We start from the raw sequence: 12,722 nt of genomic DNA, 5'->3' as shown, positions 1-12,722 counted from the left end.
AGGCACAGCATCTCTCAATGTCTCACTGCACTCCAGCACAGCCCCTGCAGAGGGCTTTGTCCAGATTATAGAACTAAGCCTTAAGGAAGCAGGGTGGTGAAACGATTAGGAAGAGCATAAGGAGTGTGGCAGGAGGAGAAGGAAATACAAGTAGAGGAATACAGGAAATGGAGCAAGATTCCGTAAATCCTTGTATCTGAGAACAAGACGTGCTCACGGTATGCTGTTGGAGAAGAGAAATCAGTGGAGGAATTTATAGACAGGAATGAGGTAAACAGGACAAGAAGAGGACTTTTGCAGTGGCATTGTGGGTAGACTGAAGGAAGAGTTGAGAATAAATGAGATGGAGGTTATAGTAATTAAGGGCCAAGATAATTTTGGCTCTGGGATTAGACTAATGCAAAGGTAGGTAGACTGGGGTGTGTGAGAGGTGGAGTTATTTATATTAGAGTTGCCAACATTTGGGTGAGATATTAACACCAAAGCAACTTCTGGACATTGCTGGTAATTGCCCAGGAAATCATTAAAACTTCCATGGCACTTTTGAAATGACCACAGAGGTAAACCTGTCTGTCTGGATGAAGTTTCCCCCATAATTAAATAGATTGTGTCATCCAACTCTATGTGAGCTGTGGCTGAGCATATCTGATTGCTGGATTTCTCTGCATGACCAGTGCTTCGGAGTACCCAAAATATCAAAGGTAGTAAATTAATCCAAATTATTTTCTCTTCTGTTACCTATATATTAATCTAGCCAGCAGTGCATCTGTATAATTTATTTGCTTCTAAATGGTAAACCCTCTAGTAAATACACTGAGAAGGAGAGAGATTTAAATACCCTCCACCTAATGTTGGACTCTTCTTTCATCTAGAATATCCATATTAAATTAAAAGAGTGATTTCCAAATCTTACCATTGTATCTGACTCAGCTTTGCTCTGTTTCCATGTTCTGGTGAAAATGGTAGAAACATCACATTTGATTCTTATTTTTTTGAGCAAATCTGGTTAGGTGTAGGACTAGCATCCTATTTTTTATTTAGTTAGAGTCCAAAAATACAGAGAATCTGGCATTACGGAAGATAAATTGGCTTGGCAGTAGCAGGGGATGAAATGGACATGTAAAGGAAGGAATGCAAAAACATTTTACTTAAATTCAGGGAAAGATTTAAAATGAGCTACCAAGCGCTTTGGGTAGGACACGGGCTGTCTAAGGTACACTGGAAGTCTCTCCAGGCTTGGAAGCAGCCCAGGATCAGAAGGGTGAAAAGGTGGCTTAAAGCCACTTTAACAGCTGCGATCCCCAGACTATGAATTCTGTGCTGCATCTTTTAGAGGCACAGCACGGAATTTTTCCCTAAGAGTGTACATAACAAGCTTGAATAATCATCTGATCTTACGATAGTAACCTTTGACCTTATTTACTTTATTCCATCCCTCCTCATTGTCTCAGGCTTATATCTGGGCCACAATCTTGTAATGACATATGTGAGCGAATTGTTGGCTCTGTATGGTCATAAGAGTCTGCCAATAAGATGTCACTGCAGGATCAGGCCCCTAGGCTGCAAGGTCTTCAGGGCAGGGATTGTCTTTTTTATTAGTACTTAAAGGTCTGAGCACACATTAGTGTGTAATCATCATCATCATCACCACCACTTTTCTTCTTTTATTTCAAATAGGATGGGAAAGTTTATTACCCCTGAAAATTATCTTCATATCTATATGTAAGCAGGGTCTGAATGAGTTCTTCCCTGGCAGCTAGCTGGGGAGAGACTTCAGGAGCAAACCATATTTACATGAATACACCTACTCTGCCAAGATATCCAGCAGATAGAGCGGTGTTGTGTTACAAATTAGTACTGTAGTACTGAATGCAGGGATAGTTAAATGTTATCAGTGGTGTTGTCTTTATTGTATGAATAAAGGGGAGCAAAACTGTGCTTAACCTGTCCCAAATGAGGGGGACATACTCAGCTGAAAGGACCTCATTAAGCCAGGGGCTCAAATGCCAGACCCCTGTTAAAATAAGCAGGGTGGGGATAGGAGTCCCAGCCAGGAGGTGTGGACTCTCCCTAAGAGTCCCCCGTCTGGTTTAACCTGTTCCTCCTCACTGTTCAAAGATAAGGCTCCTAATGAATCCTATTTAGCTCTTTGTTATTTGAAGTACTCAATACAATCTGATATCACTTGTAGTGGGGCAGTGTTTCTGCCCAGCCTGCTCTGAGCTAAAAGTCACCAAGAGACCTACCTACGGAGGTCACAGCAGAGAGGCAGGTGGCAGCGGAAGGTGACTGACAGGTGGCTGGCGAGAGTGGCCGGCGAAAGTGGCGACCAGTCAGCCAGCAGGAGCAGCCGGCAAAAGCGGCAAGTAGGCAGCTGGCGGGGCGACCAGACAGAGCAAGGGCTCAGATGGCAGAGCAACCAAAGTGCCTTCTTCCTTGGGTGGGAGGTGAAATCACACAGATGCACCTCTGAACCCTGGATCATCTCTGACCAAGGACAATCACTCTGAGTGGGGTATGGTGAGGGAGCAGAGGGAGACACAGTAAAGGAACTTTTGGTTATAGAACTCAAGAACCTGAGGCAGAAGACACTGCCCCACGCACTCTGGGGTGGGTGTCCTGCTCACAGTTTTATGTTTATGAATCCTGCTTATGGCATTTTTCCTAAGTAATGTTGGGTGACTTCTCTCCTTTCATTCAAAGTTTCTTTTCTACACTCAGACCCTGTGCTTGTGAGTGGGGAAGTACTGACCCTCAGAGGCACCCAGGGGTGATGTGTAGTTTCCCTAGGTTACTGAGTGGGGGCTTGAGACAGTTCTGTGTGGTATTATTGAAAAGGAACCCCTAGATATTGAAACCAGCCCTGGTTGCTGCCGGCTCCACCTGGCAGAAGGGTTACATATTATTTGAATGTGTTTCTCCCCCATAATTGTATCTCTTCCTTCATTTTAAATCATTTTCTATTGATACCTGGCATGAGGGTAAATCTGTTTAAGAATTTACATAAAGTATGTCATAGTCTCAGTGCTGAGCATGTTGATGACGTTTCATTAGTAAGAGAACCAAGTTGTTACTTCATACATAAGCCATGTCAAATTCATGAACAGGCAATGTACCTTTCAGCTACTACTGTACAATTTAAATGTGCTGTGTTTATAAAATAGGGAATTCTAGGCTGTTGAATTATTAACCTATTTTAGTACCGCCTTCAGTAGTCATAATATTTGCAAAAATGTTCAGTTAGTGGTAAATCATTTTTAATTCCTTTGGATTTCATTGTAATGATGTTAATCATGATTAATTCTTATGGCATTTAAGAAACGCAATTGTCAATTAGCGTTTATGAGGAATTATATATTGTGGTTAGTCATCAGTCTGGTGTTAAGTTCTTGAAGAAAGAAGGTCTATTTAAAATGTACAATCATTTGCTTTTATTATAATCTGTCTAAAGCCAATACTAGTTTCAAAAATAATTTAAGCTTTAGAATTACAATTAGAGGGTATTTTGAGGAATTATTTGATAATGCAATGTTACTGTTCATAGCTAATTATTTTGTATAATGTAAATTTCAGTTAATACTTTATTTACAGGAGACAGATAACCACATTTTTAAAAAAATAATAATTTCAATAACTAATAGCTAACTGGACGTTTTAAATAAACAGATAATTAAACAGTTTCCTTAAACTGAATTGTTTACTTTATCAGCCTAACTGCCCTTTGTCTTCTCTCAGAGGGTTTGTGACTGAAAAGTCAACTGGATCAGATAAATGCAATGGTTCATTTACAGAACTAGGTAAGTTCCGCAGCTATTAAGCAAAATCTGCAAATGATTTCCTAGCTTGTTTGAGTAAAGAGTATTGCGACATTTTGGGGACCACCCAGACCAGTAAAGGGATTCTGCCACCCAACCCTGTAACTTTGGGGGGAGGCGGGGAGGGCTTGGTGCCATGCTGCTATGGCTCAGAACCCTAAAACAAACAAAAAGTGTATTTAATAGAAAAACTACAGATTCCAAGATGAAATAGTAAGGGAAAGCAAATATATACAAGTTACACAGTAAATAAACAAAGATGCAACCTCGGGCTTTACACTTCCATGTTAGATAAAATCCCTTTTTGCAAGCAAGTTACCTATTGCTTTTGATCAGTTCCCCAGTGTCTCCTAGGGAAGAATGGAAGAATTTTTTTCATAGACAGCTTCCTGCCTCCAGGCTGTCCCTCAGTTTCTGGATTCTTTCATTTCAAACCGCTTACATTTTACAAAGAGTTTGTAGGGTGTTTTTTTCCCCTTCAATTACTATAGATACTCAAAGTGGGAAAATCTTCAGTTGTCTCAATGTCTTTCTATTAACTCCAATAGTCATCATTGTCTTTTCCTGGGTTGTACTATTGATCCTTTGTTGAGTCCAGTTTTGGATAAACACCTGGCTTGGGAGGTGCCTCTCCCTGTCTGATTGATCACTGCCCTGCTATGAGGTAGAGCTGAAGTTTAGAAGCACACTTGTCTATGTACACAAATTCATAAGCATAGCTTGTATACGTACCTCATAGTGATTATTAAGGTTAGAACATTACAAGCTTTCATAAAAGACCTGATATATTTTTACAGTACAGTAACATTGTTGTATACAGTCAATTGATTTAACTGCTTTTCTTTTGCAAATTTAATCCTTCTGTTCTCTCTTTGGGGTGTCTGGACCCTGATTGTCACAGGTATATTTGTGATTATATCAATAAAAAAAACAATTAAAGGATTAAACTGAACCATGAAGGACAGAAGCTGATCTCAGTTACAACAGTGAAAACCAGGTGCATCTCCAATGAAATCATTGGAATTGCCCTGGATTTACCGTGAATAAATTGAGATCAGAATCTGGTCCAAAGAGTGTAGAAGGAGTGAAGAATTGGTGCATACCAAAGTAATACTCCTTGCATAGATGATTTCGTCCTGGCTGTCTGGCCTTCTTCTTACCTGAAATCAGTCTACTCTTGCCCTGGGATATTTATTGACCACAGCTTTCACTACAGAGCAGCCAAGTACAAATAACCTGAAATATATGCAAATTTAAAACGTTTATATTCAAGGTTTAAACCTTTTTGCTTATGAAAAATGTTCTTACTGGCCTCTTCCTATCTCATCTTGGAGATAAGAATGTGAGCTATATAGTCGCTCTGCTTAGCTGTAAAGGAACCATTATGACTGCAATTCTAGCTCCTTGATCAACGGTACCTTACTGAAATATAGCTGTCTTCTTTATAGTTGGGTATATTATACTACATGGGTACAATGTGAAATCAGGCTCTGTAAAGATTTCCATTGAAATCTTCTTTAAAATAACACCACCACCAGTAACTGACACCTGCCATGTACAGAGTGCTTCATCCAAAGAACTCAAAATAAGTCCACAGGAGTCTATTGCTTCACCACAGATAATATGGAAATCAAGGCTGACTGCTCAAATTTATCAAAAACTGCCAGCAGTGCTGAGCTTTTCTCTGTGCCTCCTCCCCACTCATGCTCGCCTCACCCTTTCTTTTGTTGCCTTTGGAGCTGCTCCAAAGAGCATCCTCAGAAAGGGAAATAAATATACTCAAGAACAGCAGGGCTAAGAAATCTTCAAATAAATTATATGGTGTTAAATCAATGAGATTAATCTTTAACAGGTAGCTGACTAGAATCGATATTATGATGACAGTTTTCATACTGAATTCAGAAAATGACCCACCATTTAGTTTACTTAAATTGGTAGAGGTAATTCCATCATAATAGTTATATCCTACAATGAGTCAGAGTATGAGTGGCACATTCATAGGGCCATATTCTGAGGTAATGTGTTCAGTGATACAAGTTAGATTCCCTTATGCACAATCACTTCATACACTTAAAGGAGGGGAAAGTGATCAGGAACAGTCAGCATGGATTCACCAAGGGCAAATCATGCCTGACTAACCTAATTGCCTTCTATGACGAGATAACCGGCTCTGTGGATGAGGGGAAAGCAGTGGATGTACTATTTCTGGATTTTAGCAAAGCTTTTGACACAGTCTCCCACAGTATTCTTGCCAGCAAGTTAGAGAAGTCTGGGCTGGATGAATGGACGGTAAGGTGGATAGAAAACTGGCTAGATGGTCGGGCTCAACGGGTAGTGATCAATGGTTCCATGTCTAGTTGGCAGCCGGTATCAAGTGGAGTGCCCCAAGGGTCGGTGCTGGGGCCGGTTTTGTTCAATATCTTCATTAACGATCTGGAGGATGGTGTGGACTGCACCCTTAGCAAGTTTGCAGATGACACTAAACTGGGAGGAGTGGTTGATACGCTGGAGGGTAGGGATAGGATACAGAGGGACCTAGACAAATTAGAGGATTGGGCCAAAAGAAATATGATGAGGTTCAACAAGGACAAGTGCAGAGTCCTGCACTTAGGACGGAAGAATCTCATGCACTGCTACAGACTAGGGACCGAATGGCTGGCTAGCAGTTCTGCAGAAAAGGACCTAGGGGTTACGGTGAACGAAAAGCTGAATATGAGTCAACAGTGTGCCTTTGTTGCCAAGAAGGCTAATGGCATTTTGGGTTGTATAAGTAGGGGCATTTCCAGCAGATCAAGGGATGTGATCATTCCCCTCTACTCAGCACTGGTGAGGCCTCATTTGGAGTACTGTGTCCAGTTTTGGGCCCCACACTACAAGAAGGATGTGGATAAATTGGAGAGAGTCCAGCGGAGGGCAACAAAAATGATTAGGGGGCTGGAGCACATGACTTATGAGGAGAGGCTGAGGGAACTGGGATTGTTTAGTCTGCAGAAGAGAAGAATGAGGGGGGATTTGATAGCTGCTTTCAACTACCTGAAAGGGGGTTCCAAAGAGGATGGATCTAGACTGTTCTCAGTGGTAGAAGATGACAGAACAAGGAGTAATGGTCTCAAGTTGCAGAGGGGGAGGTTTAGGTTGGCTATTAGGAAAAACTTTTTCACTAGTAGGGTGGTGAAGAACTGGAATGGGTTACCTAGGGAGGTAGTGGAATCTCCTTCCTTAGAGGTTTTTAAGGTCAGGCTTGACAAAGCCCTGGCTGGGATGATTTAGTTGGGTTTGGTCCTGCTTTGAGAAGGGGGTTGGACTAGATGACCTCCTGAGGTCTCTTCCAACCCTGAGATTCTATGATTCTATGAATACTTGATTTGATTCCCTCAAACAAACTGACACCACTTATGCCTGGAGGGAAGTCTAAACTGCAATAATTTTCAAGTTGAAAGACCAGAAAGAAATCTAAGCATTTTAAGTGAGAGGCTAAAGTAAGATGTGACCTATTTTTAGTTTACATATTATTACAGCTTCCTGTTAATTAACTTTCTTGCTATATTCCTGTCTTCTTGTTTCTCAGTATGTGAGATACATTGGTTTTGATTTACTTACACTTCCATAAATGCATTTAGACTCAATGGGTCACATTCAGGGGTCTAGTGGGTAAGCTACACATTGGTAAGTGTGTGTGAATCTACAAGGCATCAATAGGGAATATCCCCTTCCATAACTTATGAATATGAACCGGACAGAAGAACAATTTAGATCTCCTATAAACATATGTAAACTTCTGAATTTGGCCCAAATTGTCCAAGTAAACTGTGTTGTTCATCAATGATTTTAATTACATCCCAAATGAGCATGACAGTTCCTGCTAGACAGTCTCTCTCCTATGGTTAGAGTAATCAGGAACCCTTTTCTTCCCTATGACATAACCTTTCTAGTCCCGAGAGCCATAGTTAAATGGTTAGTACCCATTCACTGGTATGGGAGTAGAAGAACATAGCTGACAGAAAAATTATTTTTTCATCTGTTTTGATTAAAACATCCACATCTAAATATAAGGAATGAATGAAGTGAGTTGGACATGTTTGCAGTAAAGAAAACATCAAAGATCACTGCATAGATCAGTTGAAATACATTATACCATGTATGCAGAGTTGCTGTGATTACACTGAAGGGCATTGCCAGGGCAGCCAGTGACTTGAGACAAGTGAATGACAAGCCAATATTGTCCTAAATAAAATATGAATCAAGAATAATGAAGATCACCAAGACTTATATTCCCACAGAGTGAGCAGATGGAAAGGAGTAGGAAGATTTTTATAAAAAACTACAATCAGTTGTAAGCCGCGACTTTCTTGTTTAGCTTAAATACTTCAAAGCAAAATGTCATTCAGGATTACATACTACAGTACACCTGGGACATGGTTTGGAAAAACAACAACAATATGAGCCTTTCATCTAAGGATCTTATTGAGTTGCTAAAAATGATACCACTCAATGACTTTAGCATATAATGAGTTTGTTGTAAATGATTTCCAAATATCAACAGGTGAACATGAATGTTCCCAAGATACACACAAGAACTAAAATGACTTTGCAACTCAGCACAAAGACTATATCTAATACAGGCAATGTTTGGGTTTTACTTTATAGGAAAAGACAGTTGAAAATGCTAGTGTTAGAAGGAAATGGAAGGAAAGCATGTGTTTTACACACACAAATATAGATGAGTTAAATAAAAACCCTTAAAGCTTGCTCAGGAAAAGACAGCCAGAAAGCAGCCAGAACAAACAAACAAACGAACAAACCACTAATCTACCAAAAATGATCTATTGTTTGTGGGGAAACCGAAAGAAACACATTGATGATGGACGACTGGTGAATGAAAGAAGCACATTTCATGGAAGGAGCAGGTAAAAAACACAATATGAAGCCGTTTCTACTGCCAAAGAGATATGTGAAGAAAATTATTGGGGAGAGGAAGGAATAGCTTGAAACTATAATCGTGAAGTTAAACTTGATGGGAATTAGTGAGCTCCCCCCAAAAAAAAAAAAAACAGGAGTACTTGTGGCACCTTAAAGACTAACAAATTTATTTAAGCATGAGCTTTCGTGAGCTACAGCTCACTTCTTCGGATTACTGAAACATTTCCTAAAAGTTACTAAATCTTCTCTAGCCAAGGAATAAAGGGCATCATCCTAGCCCCACTGAAGCCAATGTGAGTCACTGAGGCCAGGATTTCACCCCAAATATATACCATTTTCCAAAATCTCTCTCTGTCAGAACCATTCAAACTAATCTGAGTAAACTGGACAGGATTTAACCCATGTACTTCTTTCTAGAGAAAACTGAAAACTCAGGGCATGTCTACACTTACTGGGAATCGACGCTGTGGTGATTGATATATCAGGGGTCAATTTAATGGGTCTAGTGAAGACCCTCTAAAATCAACCACAGATCGCTCTCCTGTCAACTCCGATACTCCACTAGAACAAGAAGAATAAGGTAAGTTGACACCGCAGTAAGTCGACCTCAGCTAGTGGATGTGTCAGCTCTATGCCACCTGGTGATTCTCTATGCTGGGGGAATCCCCAACTATCTGGTGAAATAGGCTTTCTGCCCGTTTTACATTGTGGAGTAGTGCAAAGCCAGTGGAATGGGGGACAGAATCTGACCCTACTTGTGATGTCTTTTTTCATATCATATTCTCCCAGACTCTGGTTTGCTTTCTTTAAGTAAGAATTTGCTGGACACTTAAAATTTCAGTTATTTTCACTTTCTTTTTTGTGGTGTAGCACCTAAAGCCACTCAGGTGACTGCAATAAATTGTAAGTTCTTTGGGACAGGGGCTGTCTTTTGTTCAGTGATTGTACAGCACCTAGCACAATGGGGTCCTTCCAAGACTGGGGCTCCTACACACTATCACAAAATAGATTAGATTAATAGATCCTTAATAGATAGATCAAATATTGTTAAAGGAAAGTAAGTAAGTAAATAAATAAATAAAATATTGTTAAATAATAACTTGATTGTTGGGGAGAAAATGGAGCAAAGACATTTGAAACTGTTTAATAGGCTATACAGCCAAAAGATTCATTTAAAATTTTTTTTGTAGGAACAAATACATCAGTACTGTGATAAACTTTAGGCCAGTGGTGCATGCAGCCCATCAGGGTAATCCACTGGTGGGCCGTCAGATGGTTTGTTTACATTTGCACGGGCACCCGCAGCTCCCAGTAGCTGCGGTTCACAGGGACATGCTGGCCACCACTTCCCGCAGCTCCCATTGGCCGGAAACGGCGAACCGCGGCCACTGGGAGCTATAGGTGGCCGTGCAAATGGAAACAAACTGTCTGGCGGCCCGCCAGCAGACTACCCTGACAGGCTGTGTGCCACCACTGCTTTAGGCCCTCATTCAGCATATGCTTCACTTTCAGTCCCATTGGAGCCAACGGGGCTATCTAACCAAATTCGAATAGCTAATCATTAACATGTAGGATGGGACTTCAGGATATGCTTAAAACTCAAGGGTATTGCTCAGTAGGGATGGACAGACACACATGATTAAGTGCTATGTTGAATGAGGTTCTAAACTGATTTATGGGGACGTGGAGAGAAAATTGTTCATACTCTAGGCCAAATGTTAGCTGGCATTACCTTGATCTTTAAATGTTTTATACACAATCATTTGCACTTGCCAAACCTCATTTTTTTCCCACTAGCAGGAATTTGTGCAGGCACAATCAGGCTTCGTGCATAACAATTCAGAGACTGTGTCTGAAAATTTGATTCTTCCAGCCCAATAACAAAATGGTCTCCAATCTCCTGCAAACCAGACTCGTGCAAGTGACCTTTCTCAGGTGAGTAGTCCCATCGAATTTAATGGGAGTGCTGACTACTTGTCTGAGTCCTTACAGATTGGACCTGAAGTCATTAAAATAAGCTTTCATCTGCTATGGAGGGTTCTCTCTCTCACACACTATTTCTCCTTGGTTTTAAAGGTTACTATTCATTTGAATGAAGAGGGGGGGGGAAAGAGAGTCAAAATGAGAGCATGACAGCATGTGTGCTAATGAGGAAAGAGCTCCTGCACAGCATCCACTTGTGAGCTCAAACATTTCTCAGTTGGATGTAAATCTGATGATAGGCTGCATGTGCAATTGGGCAACGCAAATAATTTTTGGTTGCACTAGGGGCTTCGGCTGCACTTCTGAAAATAATGTATTGTTTTTGCATACACAACGTTGAGGGTCATTGCTCGTAAATTGCATAAAATGCTCTCTCTGGGAATCTAGCCTTATTTCCTTGTCGTGAGTTTCTATTTCACTTTGCAAGATAAGGCCTATTTGCTGCTATTGCCCATCACAATGTAATCAGCTTCTGTTATTATCATCGGTTTATTCATTCCTCTGTAACCTATAGCCTTGTGCTTGAGTTCAATAAAATATATGTATTCTAAGAATAACTTGATTGTTGATTTGCTTCTTCTGTGCTTAAATATTTTTTCGACAGTATACATGCAGAGGGATGTAGGTGGGCCGCAACAGACAAGCCTTCCCACTCATAAATTAATGGGATGTCTAGTGATTTCTCCCATCTGGGACCAAAATCCAGGGTCTGATTCTACCTCAACAGGATATAAGTAATTACCATGGACTTATGCTTGCTTCAGGTCAACAGGAGTTACCTGTAGGCCCGGGGAGGATGAGGGAGCAGGGGTAGAAAATTAGGCTGCTGCACTTCATAAACTCCCACACAGTGCAAAGATAGGCAGACAGCTGTAAGGAAAGGGGTCACAGAGAGAGAGAGACAGAGAGAGAGAGAGAGAGAGAGTTTTCTCTAGTATAGAAGAAGGTTGTGGCCTGAAAGTACTGTATGGTCTCAGGTAAGTGGGGTCCTCTATAGCACATAAATAAAATAATTAAACTCTGTAAACTCTCTGTCTTATATTTTCACCTTTGTGCATCTCCTATCTTATGCTATTACTAGAGGCACCCCAGGGACTGTGATAATATACAAAGAGGGCACTTTTCTGGTAAGCGTCTAAATAGTTACAGCAATAAAATCAATAGGCATTATGCTACTGGATGATGTGAAAGGGGATCATTTCATTATGTTGATAAAAAAACCAATAAGCATTACAATACTGTATGAAAGCAGACTGTGTAATACTAGCTGCATATGAATCCAATGTGCATTACATTATGAAAGTAAAGGGAAATGATTACAGTATATTCTGCTTTCCAACAGCCAGTTGGTATTTCAAGACAATCTCAAAGATAGACTCTTTATTGTGCATTGTACATTAAAAGACAATAGACATTACATTACAAGGGGGGGATTCATCATGCAGTAAATCAAAAATAAATGTTAAAACAGACATGCCCAGCAATGAATGCAAGAAAACAATGATTAGCTAAGGCTTCCCAGGCAAAGAGATTATTTTAACGTTGCTTTCAATGTTAAATTTCCTTGTTTATTTTTTAAATACAGTAAATCCTAGTGGAAAGAATGATGATTTCTCCCCCTTAATTTTAAAAGGTATGTTCCTTACAACTCATTTGACAGTTCACATATGCTGTCATGTCTCTGAGAAACTCATAATTTAATACTCATGAAAATTAAAAATAGCTGCATTGATTTAAAAATTGTTTTTAAATTCCATTGCTATAATAAAGTAAAAAAACCTCCTACTTTGAATGCTACAATTGGTTTATTTATTCAGTACATTTTCTCACTAAAACAAGCCTCTCTCTTTAATTAAACACATTTTATATTTTTATTGCCATTGCATAAAAACGGAAAGATGCAACTGGGAATGCATTACTGAGCCATTACACATCTCCTGGGTGATTGAAAGCACTTGGCTTCACCTCATACGTCACAACACACTGGAGAAATGGGATATAATT

At 40.1% G+C, this 12,722-nt stretch overlaps 1 long non-coding RNA gene across 2 annotated transcripts; it reads left to right on the top strand.

Moving 5' to 3' along the window:
- Nucleotides 1-625: 625 nt before the first annotated feature.
- On the top strand, nt 626-10,655 carry LOC120384750. Of its 2 annotated transcripts, none has more exons than XR_005589088.1 (5): nt 626-701; nt 3,736-3,797; nt 8,463-8,722; nt 9,153-9,315; nt 10,536-10,655. It is a non-coding gene; the product is annotated as an uncharacterized LOC120384750 (long non-coding RNA). The 2 variants fall into 2 exon arrangements; XR_005589087.1 differs by having other exon boundaries at nt 10,533-10,643.
- The last annotated feature ends 2,067 nt before the right edge of the window (nt 10,656-12,722 follow it).

The sequence above is a fragment of the Mauremys reevesii genome, linkage group 16, assembly GCF_016161935.1.
Source record: "Mauremys reevesii isolate NIE-2019 linkage group 16, ASM1616193v1, whole genome shotgun sequence".
Lineage (NCBI taxonomy): Eukaryota > Metazoa > Chordata > Testudines > Geoemydidae > Mauremys > Mauremys reevesii.
The sequence above is the reverse complement of the archived record's forward strand: the minus strand, read 5'-3'. Positions and strand labels throughout refer to the sequence as shown.